Below are 22,735 nucleotides of genomic sequence, written 5' to 3' on the forward strand. Positions count from 1 at the left end.
ATTGAGGGGTGCAAAATTAGTTACTTGTGTTGTAGATTGTTATATTGAGAAGATGCCTCCAAAAAATATATAGAAGGAGATACAAGAGCTGATATAAGCTACTAAAATAATGGATAGAGAGTTGAGGAAACAAAGAGACTAAGATGCAATAAGGTAAAGAGAAGTGAGACAAGTAAGCAAGTAAAATGCAACCATCTCAGAAATCTTGGAAGCTTTGGAAAGGATTCCTACGAGGGATGTGCATGAAGAACAAGAAAGTGATGCTTAAGCACTTGAGAATCCTCGTGGAGAGGATGGAGGGGACTTAGATCTTGAAGAAAGAAGGATGAAAGGTTGTTGAAGATATTTCAATGTGGTAGAAGAAAGACAATAACTGATTTCCATAGCTATCATGGCAAGATAGATAGTGAAGAGGTTTTGCGATTGATAGATTCCCAAGAGAACTATTATAATTATGGAGATATAAGTGAAGTAAAATAAGTTAAAGCTATAAAAAACATAGCTAAGAGGGACAAAATTGACATGGTGGAGTAGTGTAATGGAAAATAGGTTTTGTAAGGGTGGAATAAACATGACCAAATGGTGAAGGATGTTCCTCTTCCATCAAATAATACAATCCAAAAATAGAGGATAAGGAATAACTTGAAAGAAAAGGAGATGGGTTTGATGACCTACATAGAGGAATTTCACAAGTTGAGCATAAGAGGTGGATTAGAGCATAAAGATGAAAATGTTGCAAGGTATCTTAATGGGCTCATATAAAACTTGCAAAATGAGATTACCTTGATTTTTCCTAAGACGCTTAGAGATAGTTTCCAATTGGCTATAAGTGCATAAGATATGGTCCATAGGAAGAAAGAGAGACAAGAAGGTGGTAGACAAAATGCAAACAGAGGAAGGGGAAGAAAAAAAAATAATATGGGAAGAAATGATAGTTTAGTTTCATATGAAATGGTGAACAATTTATATTTGGAATGGTCACCACACAATAGGCCATATAGAGCATCACACGTAAGTAGTGATGATTTTCTTAAAAGATAGATGACTATGAGCATCACATGTATAGAGCATCTCCATTAAAATATGTTTGATGGTGTAAACCTGTGAGGAATAGTTGGTCCCAATTCAGTTGTGTGTCAATATTAGGAATGTGACCAATTAATGCGACAACCTCATCATATGTCACCATAGTCGAAATATTGACAGCCCATAGGAACTTGACCTTTGAACATCCCATATGTAAATGACCTCATAAATAAAGTTCAATAAACCCACATGAAACAATGAAACAAAAGTTGCATACTTGTGAAGATGATCAGATTGCAGGTGATCAATATGTCTCAAATCTATATTCAGTTCTTTTACTATGCATATAAATGGTTTGTTATATATAAAAGACTTATATCCACCAGATAAATAATCATTTTCTTACTATGCTATCCTTATCCTTGGCTGATTCTCTGGTAGACCATTTCTTAACCATCCTCCTTCAATCTATAGGTCACTGTATTAATCTGGTTCATCTTGTCTCTACTCGAATTAATAAGAATTGGCAATATCAGGGATTGCCAAAAGAGGAATGGGTCCAAGTGGAAGATAGGATTTAGAAGTGAGTTTAATTAAAATATAATAAATAGTGTATTACAAAAAGGAGAATGGTATGTTCTTCGCAATCTACTCCCTTATACATTCTATCAATGTTCCACATTGAACCTAATAGAGAACATCACAACACATAAGTAGAAACATAGAACATACCTCCTAGCCACATCAAGAACATAAAATTTCAAAAACCAAAGTGCACAAGTTTAAATTCAAAGCCTCAAAGGTCAAGAGAAAAACAAATAAAAATAAATAAATAAATACGAACAAAACCCACATTTGATGGAATCACAAAAAATCTGGTGGCTAGATAGTTACAAGCTGATTCAAGCTAATCCTTCATCACCATTAAGGTTGAAAATAACATACCCAATTGAAAACCAATTTGCATATACAAAGTGACTAAAATTACTCACAAAGAGGGAGTAGGAGCTACACACTACCTTGCATCCAAGGTATGCTAAAGAACATAACCAAACTCTTAGAGATCATATAATCCTAAGTTTACATAATCTGGTAGTAACACATTTCATTAACTTATGAAACATTTACCAAGTTCCATGATTTTTCTTTCCAAAAATGACATGCTAGATACACTTTCCAACAATATAATTAAGATCCTTCCATCACACACTGCAAGTTTCAACATCACCTGAGATGGCATTGTAGAATGAAAATAGAATGTGATCTCCAAAAAGTGAGAGAGGTTATTGTAGGTCTTTGCAACACGGTCCTATAGGAATTGGAATCTCATCCATATCTTGCATGAGCTCCGAGATATGCCCCACCAAAGATTGCATCCTTGTGGCATTTAGTGACCCTTAGGGACATTCTGGTTCAGCGTTCTTGAGAACGTTTGAGCACTAAAGGGGACAATAAAAAGTTGGGGATAGGGTTTAATCGGTGACCCGAAGCTAATGGAGAAAATAGTTTGATCCCATGAAAAAAGATGAGAGAGATTTGGCAATTGGCAACTTTGTACTGGCCAACAATGCAAGTTTCAGCATCACTCGAGATGGTGTCGTAAAATGAAAACAGTGTGTGATCTCCAAAAAGTGAGAGATTATTGTAGGTCTCCACAACACGGTTTTGTAGGAGCTAGAATCGCATCCATACTTTGCATGAGCTCCAAGATACACCTCGTCAAAGATTGCAGCCCTATGGCATTTAGTGACCCTTAGGGACATTTCGATTGGGCATGTTGTATAACGTTTGAGCATTGAAGGGGATAGGACGAGGTTGGGGATAGGGTTTACTCAGCCACCTAGAGATAATGGAGCAGACAGTTTGATCCCACGACGAAAGATGAGAGAGATTTGGCAGTTGGCAACTTTGTACTAGCCAACATTGCAAGTTTCAGCATCACCCGAGATGGCATTGTAGAATGAAAACGAAATGTGATCTCCAAAAATTGAGAGAGGTTATTGTAGGAATCTGCAACATAGTCCTACAGGAATTGGAATCTCATCCATATCTTGCACAAGCTCCGAGATATGTCCCATCAAAGATTGCAGCACTGTGGCATTTAGTGACCCTTAGGGACATTCCGGTTCAGCATGCTTGAGAATGTTCGAGCACTGAAGGGGACAAGATGAGGTTGGGGATAGGGTTTACCTGGCCACCTAGAGCTAATGGAGCAGATAGTTTGATCCCATGACGAAAGATTAGAGAGATTCGGCAGTTGGCAACTTTGTACTAGCCAACATTGCAAGTTTCAGCATCACCCGAGATGGCATTGTAGAATGAAAATGAAATGTGATCTCCAAAAAGTGAGAGAGGTTGTTGTAGTTCTCTGCAACATGGTCTTGTAGGAATTGGAATCTCATCCATATCTCACACGAGCTCTGAGATATGCCCCATCAAAGATTGTAACCCTGTGGCATTTAGTGACCCTTAGGGACATTCTGGTTCAGCATGCCTGAGAACGTTTGAGCATTGAAGGAGACAGGATGAGGTTGGGGATAGGGTTTTCCTATTAGGGATAGAAAAAGAAATAAAGGGTGTTTTACATGACACTATTCACTCATCATAGGTTGTATGGATTCAAACGCACAACCAAGCTTTTATACCATTATACAAATTACAAATTATAAGACTATGCCTTTCATGATAGTCGCATTTTCATATTGGCAAATGAAGAATGACTTTTGGAACAAACATAATAAATACTTCCAAATACAAATGAAGCCAATGTATTGTATTGTAAGCTCGAATGGTAAAGACCAAGCCCAAAAATTTATTAAGGTGTAGCATTTATAATTGTCAGGTTCATGTGAAGAAGTCATCATTCATATTCTCATTGTTGTGTAATTTGATGATAAGAAGAATACAATGATATAGAGGTTGATAGTGACTTAAAACTTTACAAAATGAAATCAATGAGAATTTTACATTGAGGGGGGAGTAATAATCAATGTTTCATTCTCATTGTTTGACAAACTCTTATATAAAGAGGGAGTAGACAAATGATATGGTTTAGTCTTCTTTCGAGAATCTTAGTCATATTGGTTCAGAAGGATTCATGATACAACTACTATACTTAGCGTGACCAATTGATGCTAAAAACCTTAGTATTGACATAATTTAACCTCTACAATTCCAAGCATAAGATGATTAGCATACAATGGTACTTGAACAATGAACACTAATAACTATTGAGGATGTGAATTGATAATACCATTTCGCAGATGATTTTGGCATCTCACCCTTTATCACTTGTGCGTCAACTTTATTAGCCCTCTTCTTTGGTGACCTACAAATAAATAATTAGCACTATAAAAAATCTAAGATAAGATTTTAAAAATGGATCCTATTAAAGAATCTAATATAAATTCAAATAATGTATCTAGATTCTAAACAAATCAAAACTAAATCTCATCACTTCAAATCATAGTTCAATACGGTCCACCTTAGTCATGTGATAGTCTTGGGGAAGAGGTTGTAACATTGTATTTGGATCCAATTGATCACTTTTCCTCTCTCTCCCAATTCAATTTAATGAGCCAACTAGATCTGCTCGACATTTTAATGTCTCAAGTATTGCCTCATGCTTTGGCAAACTTTCCAAAGAATCTTATTATGTGGTTTTCCACCATATTTTATCAAGTGGACATTTGATGCGACAAAAAGGTTTGAATAATGAAGAATCTTCCTCTCTATTTGCCAATCCTTGAATAACCACAAGTTAGGATTCTTCATAGGATATCATCTAAGCCATGTGCCTGTTACAACCACCGCACCGACATGGTACTCTAAACCTTCACCATCTATAACTGAGTGATCCAATTTTTGTTTGGCTTCAACACAATGACACAAATAATAATCTATCCCTTCTTCATTGTCTTCAGGTGCAATAACAACAAAAACATGGCCTGCAGTGACAAATGTACAAAATGCGGTCATTAATTTAGAAAATACTTGGGTAAAAGTTATAAAGTTACATATTGAAATTACAAAGATATATAAATAAATAAATATATATATATATATGTAGATATATATGTGTATATATATATATATATATATATATGTATATATATACATATATATATATATATATATATGTATATATATACATATATATATATATATGTATATATGTATATACACACACACATATATATATACATATACATATATATATATATATATACATATACATATATATATATATATATGCATATACATATATATATATATATATATATATGTACATACATATATATACATATACATATATATATACATATATATATACATACATATATATATACATATATACATACATACATATATAGATACATATATAGATATATATATATATATATAACGAGGTTGCACTAGATCTGACAAGCAGTCAAAGTCAATAGATGAATCCATCTCTACCATTTTCAGTGCTTGTGGGGGACGATAGGTGTCAATTGGGTCCAAAACCCGTATATCCCATTCGTCCACCCATTCAGTTGACTCACAGTCATCCCAATTTTCCTCTGCACATGATGGACGATAACATGCCATTTTTTGTGCGTGGATACTCCATGAACCTGCATTAGAGCTTCTAAAAGAGTGTAACTCACTAGATCCTATTAGTGTGCAACAATCCTAATATGGTGCAATGTTAGTATTATCTATCAACCAAAAAAATCTATGAACTATAGACTCACCTTCCTTACTTGGACCCATCGTAGCGTTACACCATTAGATGATGGATTTTGCATTTATCAATATTGCTCCATCTTTGTACTTTAGTTCTTCACGAGCCAAGGCTCTTTTATTGCATGCGCCTGCACCATCGTGCTCTCCCTTACCATGACTAGCTTCTGTGAAATTCCACATATATTGAATTCTACACAACCTGTGCATCTTGCTTAACCAATAGAACATCCATGCATTCTTGAATTGAGATGCACAATTGTCTAACCAAATAATGTGTTGACGATATGATATGCCCCTGTTAGCCAAATCTCCATAAAATAGTTGAAAACAACCATGTACAAACTCCGTAGAATGTGATCGATCATCGCTGATGTAAAAATGGTACTCCCTCAAAATCTTCCTATCATCCTCTGTACTTTTAGGTGAATGCATGAATGTTATGTGAACAAATATGGAAACCTATTGAGATGTATAATACTTTTCTTGCACCTCATTTTGTGTTTGTAGTGTGTAGTTCTCTGCAAAATTTACAACCAAAACAATGGTATCCAATGGAAACGTATCCTTGCACAACTTGAATTGCAAATCCAACCATCGAGCTCTATGGGTATAGCTTGCATACTCGTAAATAATCTTTTCACAAAAAATCTTCATGAACTCATACACTGGAATCTTTTCAATAACTAGATCACATCTTTTACCATGTTTCCCATCTTTTAGAGCATATGTCACTGTCTTGAATTTTCCATAATCTACTATTTCATTTCCAATTGCATGTGTACTATCCATATGTTGACAAGTTGATAAAAGTTGCAAAGAACCACAAAATAAGCACGTACCATCCAAGCATGATGTCTTGTAAAATTGTTGGCCGTCCCCTATTTCACATAAAATGTTGGATATGAGTTCCCTTGAAGATATTGGTGGCTCTTTTATGTCACAATCCTGCAAAACAAACTGAGAATGCAAAACTATGCATATGTGCCTAAAAACATCAAAATGGTTAGAAAATTCAATATGTATCCTACAACAACAAGTTATGCGTGTGTGATTTATTTTCACATAAAAAGGTTTACCCATCTCAAAAAATCTTTGACTTATTTGAATCTGAGGATACATACCAATAAATTTTTCAAAAAATTGTGTCTGAGTTGAGTCCAAAAAATGTTTTGCATGTGGCTCGTGATTTCGGCTACCAATCCTCCTTCTTACAACATCTCTTTGATTAGGAGAAACACGTGTGTTATTTTTCCAAAAATCTTCGATCAATGATTTTAAGGCTTCACTAATTTCTTTATCCTTTCGCGGTAGTCTACTGCTAAATGTCCATAACTCATTTTTTGTTGGATCTTCTAATCTCTCATGCCTTAGCATGGCTCTCCTTAAGGTACCTCTAGCAATTTTTAATTTTTTTCTTGTCTTTCTCATGAGTCGAGCTTTCTTCATTTGGCTACTTACTATTGTCGATGTGAGTACTCGTCTTGTGATATTACTATCTTTGGTGTGTGATTTAGAACCCACTTTGTCATAAACACTCATTAGATTCTTTACAATATTTCTTTCATTTGAATCATCCATCGTTCTTAGCCCAAGAATCTTCATGATAGGCCTAAATTTAAAATTCCTCATCATTTCAACAAATAATTGGCATTGACCTGTAATATTTAATTCTTCAAAAAATAATCTCCACATTTGATTAACTTTTCTTTGACAAGTACGCTTGCTAATCTTGTCAGGCATTGATTTCAAAATGTTAGTATTAATATCAATCAAATATTTTGGTTTTCTAAAATGAATTCTAGAAGGTGTTCTAATCTCTTCAATTCTCTCAACATTTTGAACATCAATATAAGGTTGAGTGTATTGCATACCTTGAACCAAAGATGATGTGCCTTGGCAACAAGATGTAAAAGATGGAATATCACCTACTTGATTTGTTGATGTTGTGATTTCAACATGACATGATGGAGTGTGTATATCATTAGATCTATAAATTAGTGTCTCTTCAACACGAGAGGATGATATGACTTCAACATTGAAAGATGGTGTAGCGGATGATATGACTCGAACATTCAAAGATGGTGTAGCAAACGATATGACTGCAACATTGAAGGATGGTGTAGCTTCACAATTCAATTGTCTTCTTGAGCGTAACAATCTCATTCATTCTTTTTGTCTTTCTAATTCTTCCTCCTTGTTTCTTTGTACTGGTGGTTCTTGATCCTCTTCGAAAGTCGATTCTTCATCATTGCTTTGCAATTTTCTTTGTTCACATAGTAATTTCATTTTATCTCTTTTAATTGTCAAATCTCTCTCCCTATCTGCATTTGTTTGAATCTTTGGTTTCTTCCTTGGCATGATGATGATTTCTACATGTCAAATTATTCAAACATCCAAATTACTTAAAATGTGTAAATTAAAAATTATTCAATTACATATAAAAATTATAATTATTTGAATGAATACACTATATATATCAAATGACTTGTCAAATTTCTAACCATTTCGAAATAACATTTCATTCAAACATACAATTTTCAATGAATTCACTATATATTACATAACATATCAAATTATAATCAAATTTGTATCTATATATTGACAAACAATATTTAAAATGGATTGCACTAACCTTTTCTATTAAAGGAATATTCAAAAATTCTTCAAATCACGTATCCAATGATTGAATTTGGTGTTTGCTAGCTTCCAAAAGTGTTGAAATAGTGTTTGCTATGTTGAAACCCGTGTTTTATGTTGGAATAACAGAGAGCATAACAGACCAAAAGTTAAAAATGGATGAAATGGGCCCAAAGGTTGGTTTATTACCATTTTTTTATGATTTGAGATAGTGCGTATACACTATAGCGTGTACGCACTATCTCAAAACACATCACTCCCCCATCCTCCCTACTCTCTCTCCCATCCCCTCCCTCTCTCTCTCTTCCTACTCTCTCCCATCCTTTACTCTCTCTCACTCTCCCTCTCCCACCACCTACTCTCTCTACCTCTCTCACCCCCCTCTCCTCTCCCATCCTCGGCTCTTTAGATCTCTCACACACACGCTTATCCCCCTATCTCTCTCCCTCTCCCTCTTCTACCACCTAATTTCTCTCCCTCATCCCCTACTCTCTCTCTCTTCTCTCCCATCCCCTACTTTGTCTCTCTTACACACATTCCCATTCCCCCTCTCTCTCCCTCTCCCACTGCCTAATTTCTCTCCCCCATCGTCATACTCTCTCTACCACCCCCTACTCTCTCTCACACTCACACTACTACTACCTACTATCTCTCTCTCTCCCTCTCTACTCTCTCTCTCTCCCATCTTGTACAAGCTCTCTCTACCTCTCCCACTCTCTCTCCCACTGCCTACTTTCTCTCCCTCATCTCTTACTCTCTCTCGTCTCCCATCCCCTACTCTCTCACACTCTCACACTCTCTCACATCCCCTACTCTCTCTCCCCTCTCCCATCCCCTACTCCCTCACACTCTCACTCTCTCCCATCCCCTACTCTATCTCTCTTACACATACACTCTCATCCCCCCTCTCTCTTTCCCTCTCCCACTTCCTACTTTCTCTCCCCATCATCGTACTCTCTCTCTCTCTGCGACCCCCTACTCTCACACTCTCACACTCTCTCCCATCCCCTGCTCTATCTCTCTTACACACACACTCCCATCCCCCCTCTCTCTTTTCCTCTCCCACTGCCTACTTTCTCTCTCCCATCATCGTACTCTCTCTCTCTCTACCACCCCCTACTTTCACACTTTCACACTCTCTCCCATCCCCTACTCTCTTACTTTCATAGATACACACACTCTTATCCCCCCACTCTTCTTCTTCTCTCCCATCCCCTACTCTCTACATCTGTCACACACACTCCCATCCCCCCTATTTCTCTCCCTCTCCCACTCCCTCTCCTACCACCTACTATCTCTCTCTCTCAAGTTCTCTTTCTTCCTCTCTCCTCTCTCTCTCTCTCTCTCTCTCTCTCTCTCTCTCTCTCTCTCTCTCTCCCCCTCTCTCCCTCTCTCCCATCCCTTACTCTCACTCTCTCCCCCATCCCCTACTACTTTCTCTCAAACTCTCACACTCTCTCCCATCCTTTACTCTATCTCTCTTATAAATAAATACACATTCCCATTCCCCCCCCCTCTCTCTCTCTCAGTCCTTGTCCCACTGCCTACTCTCTCCCATCCCCTACTCTATCTCTCTTAAATGCTTCCATTCCACCGCTCTCTCCCTCCGACTCCCTCTCCCACCGCCTCTCTCTCTCTCTCTCTCTCTCTCTCTCTCTCTCTCTCTCTCTCTCTCTCTCTCTCTCCCTCTCCCTCTCTCTCCCATCCCTCTACCATTGCCTACTCTCTCTATCTCTCTCTCCCCTCTCTCATTCTTGACTCTCTCTCTTTCACACACACACACCCATCCCCTCTCTCTCCTCTTCCATCCCCTACTTTTTCTCTCACTTGATCTCCCTCTCCCATTGCCTGCTCTCTCTCTCACTCTCACTCTCTCCCTCTCCACTCTCTCTCTCTCTATTACCCTCTAGTCTCTCTTAAATTTTTACACTCTCTCCTATCCCCTACTCTCTCTCTCTCTCTCTCTCTCTCTCTCTCTCTCTCTCTCTCTCTCTCTCTTACACACATTTCTATTCCCCCTCTCTCCCCCTCTCCCACTCCCTCTCCCATCGCCTACTCTCTCTTCCATCCCCTACTCTCTCTTGAGCTACTTTGTCTTCCCCCTCTCCCATTCCATACTCTCTCTTTCACACACATGCACTCCCATCCTCCTCTCTCTCTCAAGTTCTTCCTCTCCCACTCCGTCTCCCATCGCCTACTCTCTCTCTCCCCCATCCCCTACTCTTAATCTCTCTTTCCCAACCTATACTCTCTCTCACACTTCCTCTCTCTCCCATCCCCTACTTTAAATCTCTTTCCCCAATCCTGCACTCTCTCTTTTCCACCCCTACTCTCTCTCAAACTTCCTCTCTTTGCCACCCCTACTCTCTCTCTCTCTCTCTCTCTCTCTCTCTCATCCTATACTCTCTTTGCCACCCCTACTCTTTCTAACTTTCTCTCTCCCAACCTGTACTCTCTCCCCTCTCCTATCCCCTACTTTCTCTCTATCTCTTTCACGCACACACATAGCCATTCCCCTATCCTCCCCCACGTAGTTCTCTTTTGCAACATAGATCTTAATAGTGCATGCGCACTATAGTGTGCACTATAGTGCGCACATGCTATTTAGAATTGAGGTTTAAATAGCGCATGCGCGCTATAGGGCGCACACACTATAGGGTGCACACGCTATTTAAACCTTAATTAAACACAAGCCTAAGGCTTGGTTTTTCCTTGGAGACCCAACCCAAAGGTTTGGATTTGATGAATAGGCCTGAGACGTGTTTTCCAGCAAACATACAAAAAATGATTGTTTTTTCTTCTATGCTCCCCTTCAAGATTTCTCATGGTTGGGTATCGATAAGATCAAGTTACATAGCATTATAGGTCTCTGTGTTCGCTATCTAACCATATAATTTATTTTTAATTTGAACTATTTCAAGCCTTTCATCTATAATTTCTTTTGAATGTATGTTCATTTTTTGTCAAAAACCACCATGTACTAATTGGGCTATAGATTTTAGCTCGTTCATTGAATTTTGTAATAACTTAATTTTTTAGAAACTAGACTCCATTCTACACACTTTGAAAAAAAAAAGTTTTGATTTTAGATTAGTTTTCGATTATTTCTAGGGGGAGCACATAGATATTTCACATTTTTGGGATGTGTCTAGTTAAAAAATTCATTAAAAAAATACACATTATAAAATTACCCAAAAAATTTGGGATAAACTACATAGTGTTAGGTAACTTTTGACCAGAGCGATTAAAGAATTTCAAAAAAAAAAGTTAAAATTTTAGGTGGGCCACACTTTGTACTATGTTATGTTTTTTTGGAATAAACAGTACCACTTTTTGTGGACCCCTTTTTTGAGGACCTAAAACTAAACCATTTTGAAAAAAAAATTAGTAGTTTAGAAACTAGATTCAAAGGACTACAACTTTTGTTTTTGTCATATCTAAAAATTTTGAGCGTAACTATCGTCAAATTCTTGTTGAAGTTCAAAATTTGCAGATTTCAGGAAAAAGATGTCCACTTATACCCCCTTTTTGGCACCACAACTTTGTGCACTTACCCAGGGTTAAGCTGTAAAACCCAAAGTAATTATGACCAAGAAAAACAATATAAATACAATAGAAAATTTACTGGAAGAAATTTTAAGGGGGAATGTTGGCGGATATTAATTTCTCCACCGACTCATCATTCCTCCATCGTCCATAGCCCACACTTCATCATAAAACTCTACTAGCAGTCAATGTGAGGAATGTATTTAGCACAATACAATATTCATTATATTGATATGTAATACTCTATAAATTACATGTATTGTGAATAGAAAGGTAGAGCCCATTTTGGGTTTCTCATATCTCTTATGGCTTCTCTTGCTTGTTCAATGTTGTGTTATATTTTTCATCAAAACTTAGGTCATAATAGAATATGGTCACAAATTATTATTTTTTAGAAAATTAAATTGTTATTATTATTTTTCATATTAAATATAATATAGGTATAGTATATCTCTAAAATTTGGTTTTCTTTTTGCTATGATTTTACTATACCATCAAGAATCTCTAAATTATATCATACTTAGTTAGTTTCACAAAATAATCACAAGATACAAATGTTTTATGTTTGGACACAAAATTGTTATTATTATTTTTATATTAAATATAATATAGGCATGAAATATCTCTAAAATTTGGACTACGTCTTGCTAGTATTTTATTATACCATCAAGAGTCTCTAAATTATATTATATTCAGTTATTTTCACAAAATAATCACAAGATACAATTGTTTCAAGTTCAATATAATGCTACTCAATTCTTACCCTCAAACCTACCACAATGAAGGAAAGAACTTTGGTGCTTGCACCCTAAATGAGATTAATTCTAATTGTGCAAATAAATCTTATCCTTGCAATGGTAAAATATCAACATTCTTGCCCCTACAAGAAGGTTGATAGGCTAACACTCCAGGGCAAATATTATGAAAGAATTAACAATTTAAGATGATGTTCAACTGGCCTATATGTGTCAATCTAAGAGCATAAGCTTGTGAAAGATGTTTGAGAAATATGCTATCAAGGGATGATAGTTGAGATTTGAGTGATTATGGATGCAGCTAAAACACATGAAAGTGAACCTATGGAAAATTGAAATAAAACTGCGACAAATGAATCTATGAAAAATTGAAATCAAATTATGATGGGAACTTGACTAAAATGATTTGGAAAATATAACAACATCAAAAATGAAAATGTCTTTCTACTAGCAATAAGAATATAATTATTTCTATTCACTAAATTAAAACTATGATAAAACATTAGTAATTCAAATTATAAGGAAACAATAATCATATTATAACAATGCAAATTAGATTACAAATTTCTATAAGAAAAACAAGCATATCATAATAATATAAATCAGATACCAACATTATTGCCTCTACAAGAAGGTTGATAGGCCAACACTAGGGAAAATATTATGAAAGAATTAAAAATTTAAGATGAAGTTTGATTTTCTATATGTGTCAATCCAAGAGTGTAAGCTTGTGAAAGATGTCTCAGTAGTATGCTATCAAGGGATGATAGTTGGGATTTGAGTGATTATGGATGCAACTAAAACACATGAAAGTGAACCTACAGAAAACTGAAATAAAACTACAACAAATGAATCTATGAAAAAATAAATCAAACCGTGACATGAACTTGACTAAAACTTGCTAAAATGATTTGGACAATAAAAACATTAGAAATGAAAACGTCTTTCTACTAGCAATAACAATATAATTATTTCTATTCATTGAATCAAAAATATGATAAAACATTAGTAATTCAAATCATTAAAAAAACAAAAATCATATTATAACAATGCAAATCAGATTACAAACTACTACATGAACAACAAACATATCAGATTACTAACTAATACAAAGACAATAATGAAATCAATTACTAGTTCAAATGAAACTTGATATTAGTGAAATACAAACATACCACACTAAATTAAAAACTAGAAAACACACCAGACGTCCTGAGAAGTGTGCCCCCTCCTTAGTTCATCAGGTGGTGAGAGATAGAATACATTGAGTACAGGGTTAATCAGCACAAGAGACAATCTTTTATTTCTTAGAGGAATAGTACACAATTGTCTTTACATCTCTATATCACATTTCTTATATAGATATCACATATAGAGTGAATACAAAAAAATGTGGTCTATTTTTGGATGGAGGCCAACAAACTATACAAATTGAAACCATAAGTACGAAACGAAAATACTTGATGGTTTTGGCTGGATGTACGAAATAGCAGATTTAGACATAAAATTGGTTTTACCTTCTCCACTTTATAGAAAAATCTAATCCAATTCTCCTCCTTGAATTAGGTATAAAGGGAGCTTAATAATTTAAAAGATAAAACAACTCCCTTAAATCTCATGGTAGGAATACTACGCAGATTTCTTAGCCATAAACATAAGATGGTAAAATCATCTTTTAATAGTAATTAAGCTGATAAATGTAGCTATGTAGATGATTTTGATAATGCATTAATAAATGTAGCTAAAGCACTAAGATAATGTGGTAAATAGAAATGATCATTGGTTCTCTCTCTGAGACAGTCGTCGATCAAACATTGTATGACATAGGAGACTTTGGTGTACATAACCTACAAGTACACATAATGAATATTATAATAAGTACTTCTATTCTAGTAAATGACCTATAACAGAACTACCATAATGCACCAATTTAATAAAAGCTAACAAACTAAGAAAAGTGAAGCAGGAGAGTAAGTAAGAATTTGTTGTAAATTAAAAGGAATCTCAATCTTCTTAATTAATTCTTGAAATTTTTATCTAACACATAAACATTAATTCCATATTTGTTAAAAAAATTGACAAATTCATGACCTAGTAGTAAGCATTGCTAGCTATTGTAGAATACACATTCATTAATCATTAAATACCAATGATTTTACAAAAGCAAGGATGTCAGTGTAATAAACAAATTCTAGTTGTTTTTCTTTCAAAAGTAATAGTAGATTGGATGTGGAAACTAACTCACCAAGTTGCAATAATTGAGTCTAAGTTTGGTTGAATGAAATAATACAAATGTTAAATAATTTGTTTTCTCATGTCCAATCTAGAAAATGTGAAAGCCAACGCCTAAGTATAGGTACTACAGTGAGTAAGGTCTACCACAACTCCTTTAACATTTGCGATATCATAAAGCTTCAATTCAAAAACCACTGGTGACATTGTAATCAACAAGGGGAGAAGTTGACCAATCCATCCTGATGCTTAAAGAATAGCAACCTTGAACAATGATGGTTGAACCTACACAAACCTACCTATACCATGTGTCTTCTTTCTCATTCTTCAACTACTAAAATACAGTTGAAATGCACCATATGTATCCTTCAGCTACCAAAAGATAGTTGAAATACAACATTTGTCTCTCAGCCAAAGGAAGTTATTTGCAAATTACTACCTTTGAAAATAGTATGACTTGTATTGGTATTTCTAACTGATAAGCTTTGTTAAGGTAGATGTGGTATTCAACACCGACAGGGTAGAGATAATGATACAACTACACATTTTGAAATAGATGAACCAATGAGCCCAAGGAATGAGAGAAAATACAAAGAAAAACTAGGGGTTTGTATCCAAAAATCTAGATGACCATTGTGGGCACAAACTAAAGCTAGAGTAGGGAAAATTTGGTAATAGTCAGAGCATGTAACAATCGAGAATAGATTAGCTTTAAATCTTAGAAAACAAGAAAAAGCCATCAAAGAAAATCTAGTGGAGCTCATCATTAAAAAGCAACAACCTCAATTGCTGAAAGGACACTATTTTTTACAACCAAAAGCAAAACTATCTTATAAAATTTGGTTACACCGAAGGAGAAATATCATTAGAGTGAGAAATGACAAATTTACAATATGAAACTTACTATGTAGTAACAAAAAAATTAATTTGCTCAAGATTTCTAAGTAGGGGAGTACACTGTTATTAGAGAGATTTCTAATCCTACAAAAGCATGTACAATTAAGAATGACCAACTCTCAGGAAAATAAGTCCACATTCCAAATCAAAAGCATGGCCCAAAAAAAAAATCTAAATGAATTTGCAAACTTAATCTGCACATACCTAAGAGGCCAAATTCAGTGACATTCCAGGCAATTCTAGTGTTTAAGCTAGAGGCATGTGATGTCAAATTTGGATAATAGGTGGTGTTCCCCAACCACAATAGCAAAAATTTATATAGGATGCTAAGTCTGTAGTGACAATCATCTTAGTGATAGGAGCCATTTTTACCTTCAATAGACTAAACTAAAATTGAAATCCAAGATTTTTGTATCTACATAGAAAATTTCAAATAGAATCTCACCATTATATATATATGCAAAACCATATTTTCCTAGAGCATAAACTGTAAAAAGTGAGAACATACCATTTATGTTCAATTGTAGGGCACGAAGATGACTAAAATGCAATGGAAAGGTTGTTGAAACTAAATAGCTGAAACAAATAGATCCTCCATTGCTACATGGCAGCAATATGGAAAATCTCCAGGAAGCGAAACCACGGAGAAGACTATAGCACCTAGGGCATAAAAACTACAAGATGTCATTCTTCTCATAGAAGAAATACCCCCTATCCAAATATCTTGCCTCTAATTACTCCATTTGGAAGCATTTGCATGAGTGGATATTGTAGATTCAGTGCCTCTGATTACTCCATTTCAATGAGTTTGCATAGCGATCCCACAAACAACTCCATTTGATTGATGAGTTTGCTTTGCATGGTGAGTTCTCTACCACAAGAGAAGCAAAATTGAATAAAAATATGTTCTTTATAATAGGCTAAATACCATGCATTTAGGCATTTCTTTAAGTAGAGACAATTAAAAATTAAAAAGTATAATGTAATTTTTTTTAAGACAAAATTATAATTTTTTCACAAATTATTATTATTAGTTTTTCACTATTATCTCTATTTAAAACAATGAAAAAATAGTTTAAATATAAAAATATAATAAAGACAAAATATCAATTTTTTCTTTCCGTATTGTCTTTAATACCCCTAGTGTGTAGTAGTGAATTAACTTCTCTAATTCCAATTGTAAGTGTAATTGTTAAAATCTCTTGATTGTTAACTCTCTCGATCCTTCTCTAATTCCAATTATAATTGTAATTGTTACAATCACTTGATCATTTAACTTCTCTAATTTCAAAAGTCATTAAATTTGTAATCTGATATTTGTATGTTTGAATAAAGAAAGTGTCCACTTAAACAATATTTTATTCATGTTCAGTTATTTAAATTACTAACCAATCTATGTATAAGAAAATTGTATTTGTGGAAGATGGTGTTTCTAGCGATATAGGTTATGGACCAGAATTATGGCAAAAGAAACTCTAAAGAACTTTGGATAGAAATTGGAGTACCATGAAAAATCAGTAATATAACAATGGGTACTATTTACTCTGCAGCAGTTTAATGTCGTAATACTGGAGGATTTCTATCTAACTTCTTTAGTGTCCTTCAGAGGGAGTTGGGTTGTATAAATTTCTTAATCTCAATATTATCTTTGACTTCGATCTTTTATTTATAAACAAAGGAAAAATATAAAATAGATAAAAAATTATTTATAATACACAGTTATTTTGTCTTTTTATTTTAAGATGTATAAACTACTTTGTCCTTGATTGTGAGTTATTATTGAATTTGATATGAAATAGTACTATGTTTTGTTCAAATAACTATTATAGACTTACTTTAAACAAAGAAATTGTTTTAATACTTAGTCATTATCTAATTGACCATGTTGGATATAGCACGTTATTGCATGGAAATGAATATGAGATGATAAACAAGTGAACAGTGTGAAAGAAGGATGCGACTATCCTTCATCCAAATTCTATAGTTGACCAATTTTTAAAAGACCAAAAACATCGTGGATTTTTTTTGAAAATTTTAGCATTTGATCTTCACGATTTGCATAGTTTATAAAAAAAATATTCGACTTTATTTTGTCTTTAATACATTTTGGATGGAGATTAGCATGTTGCATGAAAATATGAGAATGAGTGAAGGTACATTCTTTGACAAGTAGTTCACTGAATATTAACTTAACTACTTTACATCTGTACCTGTGATAAAAGAAGAGCTGTCGAGCATACATCAAATGCGACAAAGTAATTTACTATAGATGCTCTAGACCATAGTTCAGAGAAAGGCAATTAAGTTACGGTCGGAGCGAAAATAATATAACTAAGTACTCATGACGATAATAAATTTATTTCTTTAAATTACTTGAAGAGAGACATTGACTGCAACGTAAAGTCATTGTCATAAAGAAAATGATATGTTTATCGACGTTGTCCATATGAAAGAAGACATGATTAGGGCACGTGCACGACGATATTATTCCCAAGAGCCATCAGTGCTCCACATTTGTATAATTGTCCTCCTCTACTGTTCAGGACATCTTAAAAATTATGCCATAATTCTAGGCGGAAAGAGGCCAAATTTATTCGTACTGACAAAAGTAAATCAAAAGTAAAATTGCTCAAGTTATTCTTATTGCTTTACCACTTGCACCAATATTCTTATTCCCATAGCTTATGCTATTGTGCGAAAGTGGCACGATTCATGCGGATAATAAAGTAATGTTTTTTTAATGGAAATATCTACGAATGATAATGGGTTTGTACTTTGGTTTTAAGGTTGAAAACTACATTGATTTTTATTAGTAGCGCTATGCATGGTAGCTTAACAGTTTCCTTTAAGATCAAAAAAGCTACGCAATCATAAAGCTATTTAATATTTAATACTTTTAGAAGGGATAGGGTAGATTGATCAGGATAAATTCTTCTCATATATCTTTCAATAGGCTTTTCTAAAATAGAGTATACTATTTAATTAATAATAAGAAATATTTTATAAGAGAGTTTGTTTTAATGTATAATATCGAGAGAGATGGATGTCTTAAAGGGGTAGAAAAGTGAGTACTTAATATTATTAAAATAATAAGATATTAATAAAGTTAAATTGTGAATTAAAATTATATAATCAAAATTTTATAAACGATATATTGAAAATGTAATAGAATTTAAGTAGCAATTTCATTTATACACTAGTTGTTTTGATCATATCAATTAATAATGAAACAGAAAAATGTCATTTTTAAATAAGAAAATCAATAAATATTAATTATAGAATTTTTGCACAATTTTTAAAATTTTATAAAAAGATTGATTAGATAAATAATATTAGTTTTGACAAAAATTAAATATTTTTATCTTAAATTTTTAAAAATATCATATAATGATAAACAAAATAAATATAATAAATATTTTAAAATTTATTGCTTTTGATAAAAACTAATAATATAACTTATATTTGAACAACAAAAATTTCGATGTTCTTTATTTTTATTAATAAATTAATAATTACAAGTTGAATGATTAAAAAATGGAACAATTTTTTTAATTTTAAAAAGAGTGTTTTTTTGTGGCTCTCAAACATAAGCCAAATCGTGAATCAACACTAGAAAACAAAACTGAAAACGAGCGCAAAGAATAGTGAAAATGGGATACGCCTGATTTCAATATATTAAAATGCCTCAAATGTGCATCCAGTGAGAAAATAGTCTAATGCTTCGTCGATAATCCGTTTTAATATGTTAAAAGCCACATAAACTTTTATCAGCTCCGAAATTTACAGCTGCTACACTTCAAACGGTCCAGAGGATGACAATTGGGCTACGAACGACGTGCATTCCACCTTGGATGCATTCCCACACAATCTCTCCGGACTCATCTTCTCTCCCTTTCACTTTGCTTTCGAATGTCACATTATAACTTGCCCGCTCGTTCCTTTTCTTGAACACCAATGTATCTGGCTCCACGCTCACCTTCACGTTCGGACTGCTCTTCACCCGTACTGTGTAAACCGCATTGTCACCGCCCACGTTGGTCACCGTCCTCCTCTTCACCTGAGCACGCTCTCCATACTTCAATATCACAGAGAAAGATGGGTAATTAAGATCGACCCCTGATTCCACCGATTTGGGGCAAGGGGGCCATTTGTGGGTGAGTAGTGCTATTTGCTTATTGGTGTACATGTTCTGTCCGCACAGATAGTTGATGTAGCCCTGAGGCCCCAAATCGTACACCAGCCCCGGCTCCAGCGCCGCCCTTGGATTTAACTGACCTGCACCCATCGCAAAGGGGTCCGCGGCTCGCAGGGTGAGCGCATCTTTGATGGGCTGCTTTGCGTTGTCGAGCGTGGAGGCCGTCGTGAGGAGAGCCGATTTCATAGCCGCAGGACTCCACGTCGGATGCGCAGCTCGGATGAGCGCAGCGGTGCCGCTGACGTGGGGGCACGCCATTGAAGTCCCGGCATGTATCATGAAGCCGCCGCCAACAGCCGCCAAGATGTTAACACCGGGCGCAATTATATCGGGCTTAAGAACTTCCGGGAAATTAAGGCTCGGACCTCTCGAAGAAAACCCGGGCACGATAGGAGCCGTCTTTTTTCCCACGGAGGTCAACCCCGTGGGATTGATCGTGGCTGTGGGCGCCGCGGTGCTGTTGACATATGCTTTTATCTTTTCCGCCGCTGTAGAACTCACCTTCGTAGCCGGCAAATATGGCTGATCGATGGGCTTATCATTGTCTCCCACAGCGATCAATGCTGCTGCGCCCGCCTTCTTCACAAGCCTCGCTTTTTCCGTCGAATTATCGCTTTGCGAAGTACAGAGCACAAGTTTACCTTTGAAAATGTGAGGATCAAGACCCCGGTCACCGCAGAAATCGTAGAGCAGAGGCAGATTTTGAGTCCCTGGTCCTCTGTAAAAAGACAACCCCTTGAAGTGCTCCCCGTTTCCGAGGCTTACAAAAGAGAGAAACTCTCGGTCCATAATGCTGGCGCCCACTGTGGTCATCCACGGTGCCGTGTTTTTAACAGAAGATGAATTTGGCCCATCGTTTCCAGCAGAGGCGGAAACGAATACACCCTTCTCCATCGCCCCGAACGCTGCCAGCGCAGTGTGATCCGCGTAAAATGGTTTCTCCAACAGGGGGCCAATCGACATAGAAATAATGTCAACACCATCTTGGACAGCTTTTTCCATTGCAGCAGCTATGTCGCTCGCATCGCAGCCGCCCTTCTCTCCCCAGCAGACCTTATAAACAGCCAGTCTCGCCGCAGGGGCGATCCCCATAGCCGTTCCCTTGGCAAAGCCGTTGTAGTTGGCTCCCCTTACAGCGGAACCCACAGCAGTAGAAGCAGTATGTGTGCCGTGGCCATAGCTGTCTCTTGGAGATATGAAATCCTCGCCCACATGCGATTTGTAGCCCACCGAGAAATTGAATCTTGCTCCGATGAGTTTTCTGTTGCACATGGATGAATCGAATCGGTCTCCGCTTTCACACTCGCCCTTCCATCTGGAGGGAACGGGGCCGAGACCCTCGTCATGGAAGCTCTCACTCTCGGGCCATATCCCCGTGTCCACCAGGCCCACTATCACATCTTCACCCCGATTCAAATGCTTCGCCCACAGTCCTCTATCATCGGTAAGGCCGAGAAAGTGAGGTGAGTGCGTGGTATGAAGTTTAATCAGAGCCGATGGAATCACTGCGAGACAGCCATTAACGCTCTCCAAAGCTACAGCCTCCGCACTGGTCAGTTTGGCCGCAAAGCCATGGAAGACTGTGTGATAGGTGTACAAGAGGACACGTGGATCTAATTTGGAGGCATTGCAAGTGGCCTGGGTGAGGATTGAATGGTACCAGTGCTCGTGCAAGCTGAAGTGCGGGGGTTTCATGGATTTCAACATATGGACGATGTATGGCTTTTTTCCGTTGACACTTCCTGCGGTGGATAGGAAGAGCAGCAGAAACGCTAGAAGCGCGGAGAGGGGGGAGGTCGGGCTACTCATTTTGAGTATTGAAGAAAAACGTTGGGTGTAGGGAATCACATGGCCGCGAGGGGTTATTTAACAGGAGTAGCAGGCTCTAGTGGGCCGAAGCAAAGTCTTGGTGGAGAAGAAAATGTGGAGATAATTGTACTCTCCTTTGTCTTTTTTTCTTTTTAATATTTTGAAGGGATAATAACAATAACAATCACGAAATTGAGCATCCGAGAAAATGTGGGGATAAAATTGTACAGTACTTTTTGTAAAGGATGATAAAGTCTACAATCTAACGATAAGGAACGAGGAAATTGAGCATCCGACGAAAGCGGGAAGCAAATATTGCAAACGCGCAAGGCAGAAGTCAAGAATTTTCATAGATTAGACGAAAGCGGAATCACGAAAAGTGAGAAACTTCTTTGCCTCGAGGTTTCCGAGAAAAGATGGAAAAGAATTCAAATCTTAAATAATTTTGTTTAAAGTAAATAAAAGTGAGTTCGTGCTTCTAGTCTGAGGTAAGATTCAAGTAAAAACTTCATGATGATGTATTGAATTATATATATTTTTAAAGCGAGTAAAGATTGTTTTTCTGTTCCTCATGTTGAATTAGCTATAGTAATACAAGAGGAATAGAAGCTCTTGTTTCAATATATTATTTTATTAAATTTTGGTGAAGCCAAATAGCTATAGAAACTATATGGAACCATTTGAAATGTATAAAAAAGGTACACACATAACACTTTTGTATAAGAGAGATAAATCACAATAGAACACTACTCTGCAATGACAATTATTCAGCATAGTTGCATTTATAGCTTGTGGCATATTTAAGTAGAATGCAAAAATCTACAAAATAGACAAATAAAAATATAAAGCTTGTGATAAAATGATTAATATTTGTTTCTATTTCTACAAAAAAATTATATTTGTCATA

General features: G+C 35.8%; 1 pseudogene across 1 annotated transcript; it reads right to left on the reverse strand.

Moving 5' to 3' along the window:
- Nucleotides 1–19,466: 19,466 nt before the first annotated feature.
- Nucleotides 19,467–22,012, reverse strand: LOC149547080 (subtilisin-like protease SBT1.7 pseudogene; annotated as a pseudogene). The gene has a single exon (XR_016353829.1). The product of XR_016353829.1 is annotated as a subtilisin-like protease SBT1.7 pseudogene (transcript).
- Nucleotides 22,013–22,735: the final 723 nt, after the last annotated feature.

This window comes from Cupressus sempervirens, chromosome 7 (assembly GCF_028749045.1).
Source record: "Cupressus sempervirens isolate cs-2001-9-10 chromosome 7, ASM2874904v1, whole genome shotgun sequence".
NCBI classification, from domain to species: Eukaryota; Viridiplantae; Streptophyta; class Pinopsida; order Cupressales; family Cupressaceae; genus Cupressus; species Cupressus sempervirens.